Here is an 18,363-nt window from a genome sequence, read left to right as displayed (position 1 = left end):
TTCTCTGTCCCAGGCAGCACACATTCTTTCCACAGTCCAGTGCATGTGACCACTTGGTTCCATCTGTGACAGCCAGGAGTGCAGGGGGGTGCAAACAGCTGCCATAGCTGTCCTCAGACTCTCTTTTTAGCTCTTTCTCTTGGGGCTTGTGCTTCAGGGGCTGCACACCTATGTGCTGAGTGCTGGTGACACATGACACTCTGCTTGCAGACCACAATCTGCTGTTCTCTATTATAGAGGTCAGCTTTCCAGCCTTGCCACTTTTCCTTTGATAAGCAACTGGCATTGCTGTGCTATTTCTGACCTACAGGAATTCCTAGGAAATACTGCAAACGCTGTGGCAATACTGCCTAGTGTCAGCTGAAGTGTGTGAGAGGTTCAGTTGCCTTTCTGGGGAGAAAAAATTGGCTCATGTTAAATGCAGAAGGCATGTCAGCCCTTCTTAATTTGGTATAACTGCAGAAATCCAGTGATGGATGAAACACATGCTACACACACAGCTAACGTGCAAGAAAAGTTGTGGATTTGGGAGCTGTGTGAGATCCTTAAACCATAAATCTGGAGAGTAGAGAGATCTGCAGGGCCCCCACTTCCTCAAATTTCCACTAAAAATCATCCTTTCATTTCATACCATACATGAGCTCTGGCTAGTGACAGGCAAGTGTGAGACATAGTGATTGGATTGTAGGTGTCCCTCTAGCTTTTGAACTGAATCCCTGTGAGCACTTCAGCCACACTTTCTGTGTCCCCAGGTAGGTGGAGCAGCCTGCAGGGCAGTGATTCTTGCCCAATGACAGTTGGATGATCTTTAAAGGTACCTTCCAACCCAAAATATTGTATGATTATTTAAGACCCCAACTGTTATGCTCAATTAAGTTTTCTGCTGCAGCAAAGATTACAGATTTTCTTGAGATCTGGCAGCAGAGATAGCAACATCCAATCTTGCTCTGCAGTGTTTGGGCTGTAACAAGAATTTAGGAGAAAGAAACTTGGTTTATTTTGTTGTGGTTACTTGTCTAACTTATCCAAAGAGAAATTGTGGGAAAGGGAGAAATTTAGCATAAGGATTTCAAAGCACTACTTAATGCAGAACCTGTGATGCCCTAGAGGACTGTTCCTGCAAGGAGAGAGTAATGCTGGTGTTCATCTGATAAGACAAGGGACCTTGAATCATGAGACACTTTGAATCCCTTAGGAAGAACAAGAAGACCCATGCATGAGTCTCTTAAACATTTCAACAGAGACCTAATAGTGTACTAGTGAAACAACAGTCAAATATTATGAGGAATTTCACAAGGCAAAGTTTTGTCTTCTGTCTGCAGTTCATTTAAAACTACTGAGTTGTGATTTATTCAGGGGCTGGCTCTTTCCACTGTTAAAAAGACTAAAGTGACTAAAAGTGACACATGAGCTTCTTCCTACTGGAATTCAATTAACCTGAGTGCAGGACTTTGGGATCACGTGTTCTCATTCTCATTCTGAAGTTACTTTTGTTTTCACAGCTCCCCAATGATGCTGGCAAATGTCAGTTCAGGCTTTGATGGCAGAGCATAACATGCCATGGTCTCTACTCAACAGTTTCCAAAGTTTCTTAAAGATCCTAACACACTTTTAAACAGACACATGCAGGCTTGTGTTTGATGAGCATGTGCTCATCAAACACAAGCCTGCATGTGTCTGTTTAAAGTGTTCAACAGAATGAATAGAAAATAGCATTTATTCTGAAAAGTAAAAATAGATTGAGATGTTCTTAAGATATGATTATCCTCCAAAGTGTGCTGACACCAATTTTCAATCATTTTTGATTTCTGCTTTCAGTTACTAAATGAGCTTTCTCCAAAATATGACAAAAAGCAGCTCCTGGTTGCTGCTTTCCTGTGATGCTCAGCTGGCCTACCTTAATGATGATGAGATGGATTGACAGTAATCTCTTGCTGGTGTCAACCAGATAGTGAGTCTGCAGAGCAGTGAGGTTTCATAAACAGTAGCAGTGATTTCCAGAGGGACTGTGTATATTTGATTCTGGCCTTTACTGAGAAATATGTTGGTTGCAATGAACTGTCCTCCCTCTTCAAGGAATTTTTTTTTTCTTTAAGGTTTTAAAAAGACATTTATATTATGTTCTATTAACAAATTATTATCTTTATAGAAAAACTTCTATTTAATACATTTTGGAAAATGCATAATATTTTAAATTTGTAATGAAGATAAGCATTATTTCTTTTTCCTTAGTTTTTTAAAACTACTACATCTACATTATAAGATGTTCACATGATGCTCATCACTTCCCCTTTATTTCCCTATATGAGCTTATTTGTAAGATACACATTGTTTTATGGACTAACAGGCTGGCTAACCCTGTATCTGTGCAGCTACAGTGCTGAAAAGTAGATATAATAAACACAGACATTTTGCTTTGTCTCATATTTAGACAATATAGAGGTCACAACAGACAGCACCTGCACAGATTATCAACAAACTCCAAATCCATGTGATGAGGCCTTGGGTTTGTCTTTGGTCTAACTTTGATTTAAGAGAAAACAAAAGCCCAGGCTAATTCCCCACCTGGTATAAACTGACACAGCTCCACTGAATGTGGTTGGCACCAGCTGAGAATGTGATCTTGTGATTGCTGACTGGAAACTAGATCAAATATCTTATCCAGGCTAAGTAGGGTTAAAATGATTGCATCCATTCTGACCTGAACAGCTGAAGGTGTCTCTTTCAGCTGCAGAAGATTTAGTCTGAATCAAGGATGAAGCAATTTGTTTCCCACAGGTTCCAGTTCACATCTGGGGTTGCTGGGGCCTGGCTGCAAATTGTTCATCACTGGATCAGCAACTGGTCAAAACCTTGGGATGAATTCAAAATAATTTAAGAAGCTCTCTTTCTGTTGTTTGAAAACAAGCTGGGTAAACCTCATGTAACTTTTTAATTTGATTACCCTGCTAATAAATTTGAATCTATGCTAACTGAATCCCAGTCTCTGCAGCATAAACACAGAGCCCACATTAAAAAGGCCAAATCTTGCCTGATTTGAAAGTTGCCTGTCTACACTCATTGGATCTGAATATGGGAAAATGGAAAAGCTCCCTAAAAATCAGCAATATTACAAAGTTTCATATAGAAGTAAAAGACAAAAAGAGAATTATTCTGAAATAGGTTTAAAAATTAACCCCCTGGTTTCTATTTGGTTTCATTATATATTAATTTTTATCAGTCAAGGGTTAATTTAATTGCTGTAAGTTACACATACTAACTGTAACAGACTTGGAACTGATCCTGAATACAGTAGTAATCAGAGGAGTCCCTGAATATCCTGTGTGACATTAATCTCCAATGCTACTTGCTACTGTTATTAAATCTGGTTGGTAATTAGAAAGAGAATTTTTCCTGAACATCAAAATTTTCTTACGGATAGCCAGAAGTGAGTTATGTGTGAGAAAGTTTTTCTGCTGCATTACAGACATATGTCATTGACCTTTCTATCTGGACACAGTATTGTTCCACAGTGGATATTTCTTTCCTTGGAGCACCTAGGTGTAGAGAGAGGTAAGAGGGAAGTTGGCAGATGGGTTAAGGAGGTGACTATCCTAATTTTGCTGAGGGCAGCCAGAGAGTCTCATTAGGCTCCAGATTTAGTAGCAAAGCATGCAGTAGTTGTCCTCACTAAAGAAAGCTATAATATCTTTGAATATTTTAAATTTATTATTGCTACTCATAGGTAATCAACCTACAATCTCTTCTGGACAATCTAGAAATAAGAGTTTTGCCACATATATTGCCAGTTCCTGACATATAATGAATCACTTTAAATATAATGAATCACTATTATAAAGCAATTTTCATCAGCAGAAGAGCTGACATTAGATATTGTTTCATTTTCTGTTTTCTTAAAGGCTTCTTGCACATCCTTGGTAAAGTGAAGGCAGCTTTAAAAGAGTTTCAATGGATACCTCTGTGATTTTTACACAAAGTCAAAATCAGGTTTATAATTTGGCCATGGGAATATAGGAATAACTTGGGAAATTGTTGTTCATTGGCTACACATTTATTGCTGCTCCTTACTATTAAGATAAATAAAGTTAAGATTGTAAGGATGCAAAGCTTTATATTTTTACATTTATGTTAGATCAAAATAAGAGCTTTTTTGTATTTGGCATTGTAAAAAGTAAGAGACCAAAATGTAAACTTTTATACTAGAATTATAAGACAATAAACTTCCCTGATACCCCTGGTTGCACAAATTCTATAATGTTATTGGTTATTCTATGAGCCAGTACTACATTTGTCACAGCAAATTGCAGTTTATTAACCATTTTCCTATTTAGTTTTATAATGTAACATTTTTGCAAGCAGTTTTAATCCACTGGGCATCCCTGCTTGGGATTATTTGTCCATTAAGTAACACATTACTCCTGCCAGCCCACAGGCTTGCCTGGAACCAGTTGTGTTTGTTAACCCTTGGCCTTTGGTTGTTTAAAACCTCTTTAGCTTTGTGTTGTTTGGAAGCTCAGCATGGACTGACCTCCCATTCTAAATCAGCTAGGCAAACAGGAACAAATTTGACACTTCCCTTAAGAAAAAGAATTAACAACAAAACCAAAAGCCAACTACTAGATATTCTATTGTTATGTAATATGCAGCAATTACGTAAATACAAATCTCAACATTTGGGATTTCTATGAGGTAATACCTTACACTGCACACAGTCCTATTCACCACCTCAGAACCATGCTGAGGCACAGTGTGTTCAGCATAAACACTGGTGTAAGGACTCACACATATTGCCAGGTGCCAAAAGTTACAGAACCAGAATTAATTTTTTTTTAAACATCAGTATTATATGATATAACCTCATTGTTTAATAGTGACATGCAAAGAAAAAACAATTCAAATTCTCAGTGGATATTTTATACTGCAACAGAACAAAATGCAGAGAAATGTGGGCTGAGAGAGATGTGCTCAAAAGAGGATCTTCTAGGGCTGCCTCTACATTTTATTGAGCCAGAACTGGAAAATTACCCTTACAGAGGGTAAAGGTATTTTGTTTCATTAATACATGCAGCATGTTTTCCAGCTATACTGTGTTACATTACAGAACATCAGCAACTATGTTGTATGACATTTTATGTAAACATCATAAGCTGCAGACCCTCCCAAGATAATTTTCAGTCTACAATAATAATAAATGTAGTAGAAAACACTTCATTTTCCCACTTGAGTAGTACATAAGATCTTTGAGAGATTTTTGTACTCTCTCTGTTCCATCCAAATCACTGCTTACTTTTCTGTCATTACTTTTATCTGCAAATCACTTCCCTTTCCTGATACCATGCATTGACCACAACATTCATCTCGCTTCTCTCTGCTACATTGCTACATTCCCACTGCCTACATTGCTCATTTCTAATTGTTCTTAATATCAATGCCCTCATTTCTTGCCTTTCCTGTGCCTGGCAACAGACCCCCACTTTTACCCCTGTTGATCTAATTACTTTTTCTAGATTGGCATTTAGTGGAAATATTCATGTCTTTAGCAGGATCGATTACCTGCACACCTCAGAGACCAGTGCTACTGCTTGAGGGGAGAACAATTAGTAGCTTATATAAATAGAAAACTTCTGAAGTGATTTAAAGTGATATGTAAAACTGTCACATTAAGTGAAGGCCTTTGAGAAAAGAAAAGAAAAAAAGAAAAGAAAAGAAAAGAAAAGAAAAGAAAAGAAAAGAAAAGAAAAGAAAAGAAAAGAAAAGAAAAGAAAAGAAAAGAAAAGAAAAGAAAAGAAAAGAAAAGAAAAGAAAAGAAAAGAGAAAAACCAACCCAAAATTCTCAGCAGAAAGCACAGTACTTAGCAAAACGGATATTGAAACTCAAGGACTAAGCAGACTTACTACCTGTAGTAACTATATGTTGCTTAATTTTATTTTTTTGATTCTTATTTATGCTATTGAATGAGTAGAATGTCCTTTTCATGATGATTTGGAGTGGAACAATTCAGAGGAAATCCCCAAGTGAGACAATGATTCATCAGTGGTGAGTCAGGCAGGATTTGTCCCTTGAAGTCAGCACTAGGCCAGTGCCAGGCAGATGGTTTGTGTGGTAGAAAGCCAAGCTGCAGTTCCAAACTCTTCAAGCAATTAAAGAAGCCAAAGAAATTTTTTTAAGAACAAGGACTTCATTATTTCACTCCAGTCATGTTTTATCATTGTCATGCTTTCATGTTTTGTCCGGATCTTCAATTCAATAAAACTTATGGGCTTTTGTAAAGGACAAAATTATCAACAATTTAGAAATATTGTTTTCATCTAAGCTGGATGTAAGCAGCTGAAAAGCATAGTGACACTTGGTGGCTGAACTAAATGTTTAAGATTTGGGCTCGGCTTCCACTGACCATCAGAGACATCCATGGATGAAGCAGCATCAACCTAGCACATTAGAGAAGATCTGCAAACAGAGACAGCAGAACATGTCAGTCCCTGTGACAGGAATCACATTGAGGTTCTGAGGCATTTGCAGGGAGAAAATAGGTCACTGCAGCATATTTTGATTGAAAATCTCACAGTTTGTGGAACAATGTCTGCACAGTTTCCAGTGAGTTCAGTAGAAATGGAAGACCTTCTTCCCCCATTAACCTGGACAATTCAGTTTGGTATTCAAAACATGGGGCTGCCTCTAGGAGGAAAACTCATGGTTCAGAGACAAAATATCTGTTTATTTCTTGTGTGCCAATTCATCACAGCTAATTTTAATTATCTTTAATTTTACTGCTTCAAAAGTGCAAGAGACAACATTTCCCAGCATCTCATTCCCAAAAGATAAATTAAATTTCTCAGATCTGGTGCTCTGTGATAGCAAAGCAGTCATAACTATGATACGTGATGAATTCGTATTCAGACCCCTGAATAAATAATCAATAACATCTGTCCTCTCCTTCATCTCCTTAAGTTTAGGTGGATTTTTCATCTTCTAATTGCAAAAATATTTTGAATGCACACATACAGCTAAGAAGGAATTTAAGGCAAAGCTTGTACATGAATTGTTCTGCTAGGCTCTGCCCTTTGTTAAAATTAAGAAAGCTGTACGTGAAGTCTTGGCCAGTTCTTCTTAAACCTTTATGACACTACTTCCACACACTAGACTGCATTTTCTTCAGTGATTTCCAGCTCTGGCAAACCTGTAATAAGAGAGCAGGAGATATGAGACACCAGCAAATATCAATGCTGATGTTATTCAGTGAGGCAGGTACTTCTAGCCCTAGCCTGTGCTCGCTCAAGCACTGTCAGCTAATCTAAACTATTGCTCTGTGTTTGTGCTGGGAACAGTGAGCCTGCTTGAGGAAGAGATAGCAGGAATAGGCAATCCTGTGTGCAGAGAGCTGGGTAAACACTGAGGCTGGGGAACACTGAGCCAGATTTTGAATTTGCTTTGCAGGAGCTATGCTTTTGTCTGACAACTTAAGGGAAAACAAACCACTTAGCAATATGAAGACAATCATCCCCCATAGGAACAATAAATTCCTACCACTCTTGGCAAATTAGGCCAAGAATCACATTTACAGTAATAATTTTATTCCATAAAATTGGTTTTAAGAATTATTTTTTAGGGACATAAGGGTCCAGATTCTGCATCCAAGTGCTCTGCTAAGTGGTGATCAGGAGATTTCTTCCAAAAGATTTTTAAAGGTCAATTCCCTCTTGGCATGTTGCTCCCAGCTCTACCTTCCAGATGGTTATGCCTGGTGCCACTGTGATTTATTCTGAAGGGCTTGACTCAGAGGCCAAGGTGAAAGTGCCACAGGAGCCCTGAAGTCACTTGAAACTGCTCATAACCACTTGTCTGGCTCCATAGGAGCCCTAACATGGGCGCAGTTGTTCACAGGCTAATTGCAGTCTCCTTGGGGCTGTGAAGTGCTGGCCTAGCCTCTGTTGTATACACCAATTTAAATATAGGCTGGACTGAAGCCCTTGCCTACAACACGAAGGTGTTTATGATACTGTCATCTTGTCTTGTTTATCCCTCCACGTGCCATGCATCTGGTTGTAAATCAGGATGTTAAAATTTAAGGGATAAGAATTTTATTTCTATTTTGTGGTCAAAAGAAACAGTGCACAAATTCTGCCTCTTATATGGATTTAGATAATTGAATAACACACGCTTTTAAATAATTGGAGTAATTTAATTCCTTTTATGAAATCCAGGTCAAGCCTGTGTCATTACAGTTTCCCTTTTCACAATTTCTTATAGTAGTGCTTTGTTTCCTTCTATGTTAAAATGAGGCTTATGAAAATGTAAAGGATTTGCTGAGTTGGTTGGAAGATAGATGGGAAAAAGAAAACAAATTCATGGATTGCTGTTTATCTATGTATTTCAATGTTTGACTTCTTCCACGAGCGCTCCATGTGAAATTATGAAAACAAAATACTTAGAAGAGAGTTTAAAGTGAAACAAGTAACAGTTTTAATTTAAATATTGAAGATTAGAGAAAGGCATATTGTTAAAAGAGAACTGCAGTCCCAAATACATTTCCAAGTTCCAAAGCCAACTGTTTCCCCACATAGTTTTGGTGTTGATTTATATTACAGTCATGTGGTTACCTACTATGGTAAATGACCAGAACTTGAGAGGCTCTGTGTAGCTACCTGTTTATCTTCTTCAGGGTATGACTGCAATGGAGTTCAAAGGGATATCCTCACTTCTCGTGAGGATACCTAAGTTGATTTTAAATGGTTTAGGTCAAGATAAGCAAGTAGTATAAATTACCTGGAAAAATCACAAGGTTAGATATCTGTTCTGAGCTGCTGTTGGGAAGCAACAGTCAGCATTTTATCTGAATAATATAATGCAGAGGCAAAAAAATTTTCCTGGTACAGGACTAAATTGGCTTCCCAAGAACATTTATGCACCATAAAATACTATGCATCTTAAAATCATGAGGCCATAGATTATATGAAGTGCTGTCACAGGCTTTTTCCAGTTCCCAGCCTAGAAGTGCCCTCCAGCTTTGATGTTTCCTGCTTAAAAAAATACCTTCTTGCTAAAAGCATTGACCCAATGTATGCGTAAATGCTACAGACCAAAATCAACGCCTCCTCAAAAGACAAGGATGAGAAAGAAAAAAAGCAAGCACAAAAGTGATATATACAATATTACAATGATATACAATGATTTCAGCTTGTTAGCAAAGTCAGGCACTAAAGTAAGGTTCTCTGAATTTTATACCTGCTGCCTGCGTGTGCAGGAAGGGAGTTTAATGATAGCCATGAGGGAGTTCTCTAGAGTGGTTTATAAATGGAATTTGAGATAAGCACCCCAAGGTATAGTTTTAGTTCTTCTGAACTGAAAAGGAACATAAGGTATCCAGCTACTGAACAAACAAGTACAAATAGAGAAAGTTTGTAATTAAAGATCAAGAGTCAAAGTTACGTGCTGGCCTCCCAAAGCTTTGTTATCTTGACCAGCTGCACTTGTGTGACTCTGCTGGTCCCTATGCACAAGTCCCTGTGAGTGCACTCACAGAGCATTTCCGAAATGCATCACGGTGTCTGTGGAATGTGGCTCTTATCCTGGCAGTCTCCACATACTTTCCTGGAGCAGATGTATATCTGCACCTGTTTGCCCTCCCTGTTCATTCCCACCACTGCTTCAAAGGAACTTGAGCTTCTCAAGTGACTGCTGTGCCCCTGTGTCCTTGTGCAGCTCCCAGTGGGTGTTGTGGCTGCTCTGCTGCCCTGCACTTGGCCAGATGGGCTTGAGGTGCAAAGGTGGGGTGTCTCCTTACAGAAACATGGCACTGTCATGTGGGAATGGCTTTCATCATGAGAAGGAGCTAAACTCTCATGTCAGCTCATCACTTATCAGCAGACTTTGTGTTACTACTCTTTTCTCTCCTTTTTTGCTCACTTTCACAGGTGAGCTGCCTTCTTCTTGTGTATTTTAACTCGGTTTTCACAAACAGGAGTTATTCAGGGTGAGCACATGCAACCTATTCTGCACAAATCCCAGGATGCTCCTTACTTTACAGGTAATCCCAGGGTGCTCCTTACTTTACAGGTAGCCTTATGCTTCAGGAGGGACAGTGCAAGTGAATATGTTAGCAGAGAGAGAGCACCTCAAGGAAATGAAAATACAAGCTGTTAGGACCACTTGGTATAACCTAAAGAAAACCAAAAGGACTGACTTGCCATACTGACAGGGTCCTGGTGAAGTGGTTACACAAATATCACACAAAACTCAACATAAAGCATCCAGGCAGGAATTTGGTCATCTCCTTGTAGTTATAGGGGCTAGACATGGCTTTTGCTTCCTAAGCTTAGAAATTTGGATTTCATAAGAAAAACCTTTTTAAAGAGAGCTGACAGGTATTTGTTATAATATGTAAATAATGATGAAATTTGATCTTGAAATAAAAAAAAAAAAAAACAGAAAAAATATTCTCTCTTTTAGCTCTTTTTCATCTTTTTAATGATTGTTATTTCAAAATTAAAAGGTATAAAACCCCACAAAAGAGTTAAGCAGAGTGTTTTTGATTCATGTTTAGGTCTTATGACCCATACTATAGCATTTTCAAAATTTCATTTTGAGAAATGGTTCCTAAATTGTGGCTTTTTATTATCAATTTTAGTTTTTAGCTTCCAACTTTTTTAAGGAGATCAATTTCAATTTTGAAATTTACTATTAATCAATTACCTTTTCTCCATTTTTTGGTCCAAGGAGTAGACATATGTGGCTGAGGCAACACCCAGAGGATTTGCTTCTTTACCCAAATTTTGCGTACAAAGTGATTTTTCTACTATCCCTGCACTGAACTGCAAGGCAAAACCAGCTAAGATAGTTCTAACAGCTCAACTTTTTATCAACATACTTTACATTAATGTTTTGTGTCATTTGTTGCTGCTTTAGTAGGACAAAGTAAGCCTGGACTGGGAGAGCCAGTGAACTATTTTGTTCATGGTCTGTCACAAGCCAACAACTCTTCAATATTTCCCTAGTGCTCCTTCCCCATCTTCCCTTCCCAGAAAACTCCTGCATATAAGGTGCTATGAGAAGGGACTGACAAGGGTGAACCAGAAGTTGAGGTGAAGAGCAGGATGAGGAAAAGGAGTATGGGACATCAAGAAAAAAGACTAAAGCCCTCCCTAGCTTGAATTTATGCTGGGGGACAGAGGAAGCCTACAATTCCCAGGACCTCCTAGTTGTCCCCTACAAACCACACCTCTACCTTTATTCCCAACAGTTTTGTGGCTATGCACTTTCACCCAAAAATCCCTGAATTTTCTTTGAGGCTTGTTCCAAAGTTTATGATCTGCTCCTCTGAGCTGAGGTGATGAGAAAGGGGATTTTCCCAAGTGGCTAACATATAGATGAGTGAGCAGTGGAAGAAAGGAAATTTTGCAAGATGTGTATTGCTAAAATACAAAACTGTTCGTAAAGGCATGTTCTGCCTTATAAAAAAAAAAAAAAATGAAGAAGCAGAAACCTCAGGAAGCCACAAAGACATAAGTGCTGTATCATAGCCTGTATTCAAGGTACACTTGCTAGCTAACACTCACATACACACAGAGAGTGTACATATGCATACATGTGCATGTCATCAGGATCTGCTTCTCAGCTGTGCCTATCAAAATGGTGTCTGTGGTGGAAGTGAACCATCTGCTTCACAGCACTTCTTTTTATAAGCTCTGCAGCCTGGCAGTGTAGCACATGCAATGTCACTTCAAGCCCTACTCCCCCAGATGAACTCCAATATGTCACTGGGTCGTCCCCTCAGCTCCACGTTGATTCTGTAAACAGTAACCCTATCTCCCTGCAGTCTGAGTCAGCAGCTGTACTGGAGTAAGACATATCTTTAAGACTTGCAGAATGTGTAATCTGATGTCAAAAGAAGCACAGAAAGGTATTTGCCACCTGACTCTGGAATGGACAGCAGCCTTTTAATAGGAGTTCCTACAAGTCTGTCCTCATGAGCATAGATCAAACTTCTGCTGCATTTGCTGGACTTTTCCAGCTTGCTGGACATTTCCAATTTGCTGGACTCTTCCACTTTAAACTATTTTTCTGGGAGTTCTGGCTCTCAACTTCTTCCCTGACTCCATGCCATTTTAGGAATGATGTGCTATGTGTTTATCAGTTTTGCATATTAGATATGCAATGTGCATACAATGTTTACCTTTAATTTTGGGATTTACACCTAAATCCCCCTCAGGCATCAAGGAAATAAATACAGCACAAGAAATCTGTCTGAAAAGTCCAGACAGGATCATGAGCACACCTAAAGAAGTATTATGAAACAGCATGTTGACACACAGCTGCTATCATTATGCATGCCATTAGAATTTCTGCACATATTTTAGTGCCCTCCTGCCAGCACAGCTTATATGTAATTCCCCTCCAGCATTACCATTAAACATATTCAAGAACCAGCCCACAGCTTATGGTTGATAATGGTTCTTATTGACACCACGGGAGGGCAAAGATGTTTGTGCTAGAAACTGTTTGTAGTATTTTCCAGAGGTGGGACATGTCATGACTGTGCTTGGGTCAACTGACTCTTTTTTCCTGCTGCATTTTGACTGTAAAGATTAATTTCTTGCTTTCTTTGACCTCAATCCCTGATGGAACAGAAATCTAATTAATGAGATCACAAAAGTTTCCTGTGGCTGATGATATGTATTATTGACACCAGTCTATAATCATAAGGTGGCACAGGTTCATCAGTATATTTTGTCTTTTATTACTTGAAGGGGTTAAAGTCACTTACACCAACTTCTGACTTCTCCAGAAAAAAAAAAAAAACAAAACTACACAATACTTTGTCACAAGTTATGTTGTGTGGGAGAGCAGAGAAAATGGAATTAGCAATGTTCTCCACATCAAGAGCACACAGCATGATCTTGTTAAAGAATTATACTGCTTCATAATCCTCAAACAAATAACATTATGATATAATGGATTGTTTTTTACTTCCTAAGCAGAAGATGGTAGGTTTGTTTTTCCTATTAAACCTAATTTTCATTTCAGACACAAGATAAATGATACATTGATGCATTTGCTTATCTCTTTCTTGAAGTTTACAGCAGCAAAGAGGAAACTTATTTTGTGGATCCATTGGTGTCCACAAAACTTACCCTCCTGATTCATAATTTATCCTTTTTTTCTTTTCTGCTGCTTTGAATCTGAGTATTGATGGAGGAAACTTTAATCAAATACACTTGCCATTCTTGATAGCAAACAAGTTGTTAAACACATAATTTTTTTTGTCTTGATTTCAGAAATGGATAAAAAATATTCCTAGGTCAAAAAAATCATGATTTTTAAAATCCCCATTTCTTGCCTTTCTCTGCTGCAGCCCATTGGCAACAAGAATGACTGGGAAAGGGGTCCCAGCTGAAGCTTAGTGCCCTACCCTGCAGAACCTCTCCTTAAAGTATAACTGATAATAGCACTACAAGTGGGGTGTCAGGTCAATTAAATTTTTATATTTCTTCTTTATTAATCTTCTTGTTTGATACTTCAGTCTTCAAATGAACACTTCCAAATAAAAGTGTGTCTCACAAAAAACATTGAAACTATGCAATCCAGATTTAAAAGAAAAGAATTATTTTTAAGGCAAAATTGTTTAATAAATGCTAACAAATACTTCTAAATAATGTTGATCTACTTTAAAATGTATTACTTAGATGTAAATTTAAAAGTTTGAAAAACATTATGCTCAGTACTTAAAAATCTTGAAGTCAAAAAGATTTGTGCCCCTGGTTATTAGCCACTAATAACTGCTTTTCTGCATTGGATTAACAATGTAGTAATCTTCCTGCAAATTAAAATACCTTAAAGGCAAATACAAATATGCAAAAGATCTTGAGGTCATTTCTCCTTTTTTTGGTCATGCTTTCTTTATGGTAGCTCAGCAAAATGTGATTACCTCAAACTCTGTTATCAGCAGCTAGTTTGGAACAAAGCTCAGTCTCAAAAAACTATTAAACATACCAAAAACCCCAGTATGTCAAAAAAATTTGAAGGATGGTTTAATATTTCATAGGAGATCCCAGTGTGATATTTTTAATTAATTATAATATGTGCACATATGTGTATGGCCTTCCAACCAGATTTCCTGAGAAGTGATGAAGACAATGACTCCCTGTGTCCGGGAAGGACCACTGTACTTCAAATAGCGCTAAGGTGTTGGTGAATTTAATCCTTTCTTTTTGAGTCTATTGCTGAAGGTTATAAATTTTGCAGGAAATTAAAATATTACAGAAGTTTACAGAAAGTGAAGATGATCATGAAGAAAGAGCTTCTGTCTATCTGCTTATCAACACACATGGTAAAAAAAAGGCCAGATTCCAAATTTGACTGTACCCCTCCTTTTCTTGAAATAAAAAGTCTCTCCCTCAGACTTTCTCATGGATCAGGTAGATGATGATTCTGAATACACTGGTTAAATTCATTAGTTTGCAGTCTCAGGTCTGTCCTTGAGTAAGCAGCATGTAGAGCCTCTCCCACACCCAGACTGTGTCTTTCATGAATGAGCAGACATGGCAGCAGTGGAGGGACAACTGCCCCGCATGGTTCTGCCATAAACCAGCACCAAGATACCAAGAGGAGGTGGGATCATACATACCTACAGACACATGCCTCTTGGGAATTCTGTGATATAGTTACCTAACCACCCTAAATATTTCCCAAACATTGGAATGGTGTAAATAGATCAGTAACAAACTATCAGGAGGAAGAGTGTTTTTGCAGAAGAGCTAGTGACAGAGATAGGGAAAAGACAGGTAAAAACAGAACCAAACAAAAGCCCCAAATAAAATAAAGGATATTATTTTCAGATGACAATTAATGTTTGCTATAAGAAACAAAAAAAAAGGAAACAGTCCGATGGCTCACGGGACCTGGAAAAATGCATTCATTGTGACACTATGGATTTCTCTACTGAAAGGGAAATTCCAGTTAGAGGAGGTACAGGTCACCAACACGCGTTGCCTCTTGCCACCAATACACACGATGGCCTGGGGGTTTGGCTTGCAGGTGGGGGAACTCCCCATTGTCTTGTGCCAGGCTGCCATCTGCACACTCACTTCTAAGGGCTGCTGGATGCCAGCAATGCGCAGAGCAGCATGGAGACAGGTGAAACTAAAGCCAGAGTAAAGCTCCATTACTGTCCTAATGTTTCTTCCTGCTGTTCCTAGTGACTGCTTCATAGTGTTCTCTGCAAGTTTAGGGCTGATGAAAGACCTGATTGCACTGACCTTTGATGCTAAGGCAGCTAGTATTTTAGGAGTCAGGTCAAGAAGGTGACCCAGACACAGTTAAGGGCACCAAAGTTCTGGACTGAATGCTGAAGTCAAGGTAGGCACCCCAGAATGACAGTCACTCAAAGGTGGAATTTGCTTACAGCTATCAGATAGAGAAAGCTGATCCCTCCCCTGAAACTGAGCTCTTCTTTAGAGATGCAGGAAACCATCACTGTCTCCTCCTATCACACCCTTTCTAGAGAGTTAGCATGAGGACAGTTTCAAAGAACTGGGCAGGAATTACTTTTAAGAAAATGTATACCTTTGTAGGTAGACACAGTTCTTTTTTCAAGGGACAGCTTCAGAGTGGGAATGTTTAGTCACAACTGGGAGAGACTGACCAGGTCTAGACCACAAAGCAAAGCTAAGCATGGGACTGCTATCTGTCTCTAAGACCAGCTTGTACAGACTGACCATATCCATGCAACAGACCACTTGGCTCTGCATCAATTTCTATCCAACAGTGGTATTCCTGAAGCCCTTTATGGAATCTTTTCTTATGAATTCAGTTATTTCTCACTGGAATTGCCTGAATAAATGGAGAAGTTGTGGTGCAATCCATCCGAGCAATGCCTATATATAGCATGAGACTGGGGATGTGGTCAAATGTGGTCTAATCTGCACAAAAATTGAGCCAGGCTATGCTAACAGGCAACCAGTGAGGATGACTAGCAGTGTCATGCATGACGTATTTTTGTGTGACATTATGAGCTCAGAGTATTATTCTAGGTCTTACTACATTTCCTTTCTCTCAGGACAATCTCAGTCATGAACAAAAGCAGAGGGGAGATAGTCTCCAACTGTCAAGTGTGAGTGTAGGATTTTGTGAGGGTGAAGACTGCAAGGCTGGCCAGATCTAAGCTTCTGTCATGGAGAAAGGGTGCCTGGGGTGCCAGTCCTTCCCTCTGGGCTCACATATCTTACAGTGAACAACTCTGGGTAGAAAGCAGAACTGCACAACTAGCTCCCTGCCCGCCTGAGGAAAGAATTTGCCTTACATCTGCTGACAGATCTTCAATCACTTGGCAGACTTTTAGAAAAGAAAAATAGAGTCTGTCCCTGTGTGCATATATGAGTGTGTGCATGTGTTGGAGGGGGCTGTCCCAACACTCCCTCTTTCAAAGAGATGCTGCTTAAGGGTGTATTTTCTGAGGGTCTTAATATGAGCATGTTTGAAGCCTCCTCACTGGGTTGACACTCCTCCACCTCTCCCTGAAAATTTTAATAAAGTGATGACTGCTACCTGCATCCCACCATTAGAGACTAAGCTGCTCTGGCTGGCACAGTCTGTACATACGCAGAGAAGAACCCCTGGCTCCCAAGGAGTTTAAAAGTCAAACACAGATGTTTGCAAAAAGCAAAAGCCTTCCAGGGTGAAAAGGTGGATGACTTTTTAAACGATTTTAATTTTTGCCCTCAGTTTTATTTCTGATCATTTCCATGTCTTTTATTATGTGCTTTTCTGGCTTGGCCTGATTCTTACAGGTTGGTGCTGAAACAGGATAACCTTGGATCTAAAAGCAAGGAAAGAGGAAGGTTATTTTCCCCACTGATCAGGTATAGAATCTGGAACTGATTTTTCAATTCTCTGCTCCATTTAATAAACACTTCATCCTTTCTGGCATTGGTGTGGTTTAGGATTATTAGAAAACTGACCTTTGAATATGGATCCCCTTTTCCTCTGATTAATTCTGTTATGTCAATATTTATATTATACTCAATGGAATGTCTTTATTTGTGTTTGGGAACTTATCCAAAATTTGATTGTCTGGGAGAAAATAGTCTGTTTTGTGCATGTAAAAGCTGTTTTAGGTCAGGCAAAAAAGAAGTAGGTCAAATTTTATATCCTCACATTTTGATCTAAGGGATGGGAAAACAAAAATAAAAAGGCATCACATGACTTAATGCTTGTGCTTTGAGACTCTTTTTCTACTAGAGTTACTCTGAGGACACTCATACAAATCTGTATACTAGGGCAGCGACTAATCAACAAGCTCAGTTATGTCAAATGGGGCATATCAAGTTTGTAAACAGCTGTATGGTCCAGGTAGCCTTTCATTCTCACTCCTCTTGGTCTTGGAACTGCAGCACAGGTGGGGACAGTAAAAGGCAGAAAAATAAGTTTGTCATATATCCAGCTGATATTGCATGGAGTATTATCTGCACACAGAAAAATATTCTCTGTTCATCTCATTATTATGTTTATCAATCCTAGGTCAAGCAGTACATTGGGTGTTATTTTTTTAATGGTCTAATATAGTTTTAATTAAAATAGCTTAAAGCTTTAATCATAAATTGTGGAGCTGAAAACTTTCAGATCATTTTTCCTTCATATGTTGAGCTTCTGAAATATGATTGTGCAGTGACACCATTTCTAGGTAAGTATTTTAAGAACAACAACAGTGGCAATAGTGTCCTGGACCTTTAAGTGCCAGGTGTCCATAAACTAGCTCTTCTCTGGGGAGCTGAAAAGAATGCAAAGAGAAGCATTAACTGCCTTGGCGGGCAGCCTAACCTGCAGTGCTTTTGCCTCTACTGTGGGAAAACTTACTGCAGTGTCACAGCCCTGCTAGTATCAATTAGTGTCAATATGAACAAAGAACACCAGATATAAGGCTAGTGTTCTGGAAATATAACAAGCAAAATGATGTTTTGTAGCAAAGCTGAAATTCCACTTTGTATGTGAAAGAGGATCCAGGAAAGGGAAAACAAAAGCAGATTAGTCATACATCTAAATTTAGGGGTTTTTCCGTACATGCTACTGTTTCAGATCAGTCATGGAAATTAATGAGTTCAGTGTTATGAGATGAAAAGAATCTCGTAGTGACCTGACATGAACTCATGGAAGCCTGATAGGAGGATTTGGCAGGGAATGTAGAAAGCCTTTTTATATCATCCAATAGCTCCTTTTAACAGTAACCACTATCATGTTGTCAGCTGAGCAAATAAAATTGGCCCACTTCTCAGGCCTACCCTTCAGTATATTCTAATATCAGAGAGCTGGCTTGATTTTCTGACTCTGCTTGAAGGCAGCACATGACTCTTCCCAGAGGGAAAGGGGATCTG

Source organism: Haemorhous mexicanus, chromosome 5 (genome assembly GCF_027477595.1).
Source record: "Haemorhous mexicanus isolate bHaeMex1 chromosome 5, bHaeMex1.pri, whole genome shotgun sequence".
NCBI lineage: Eukaryota > Metazoa > Chordata > Aves > Passeriformes > Fringillidae > Haemorhous > Haemorhous mexicanus.
This window is presented reverse-complemented; position numbering follows the sequence as displayed.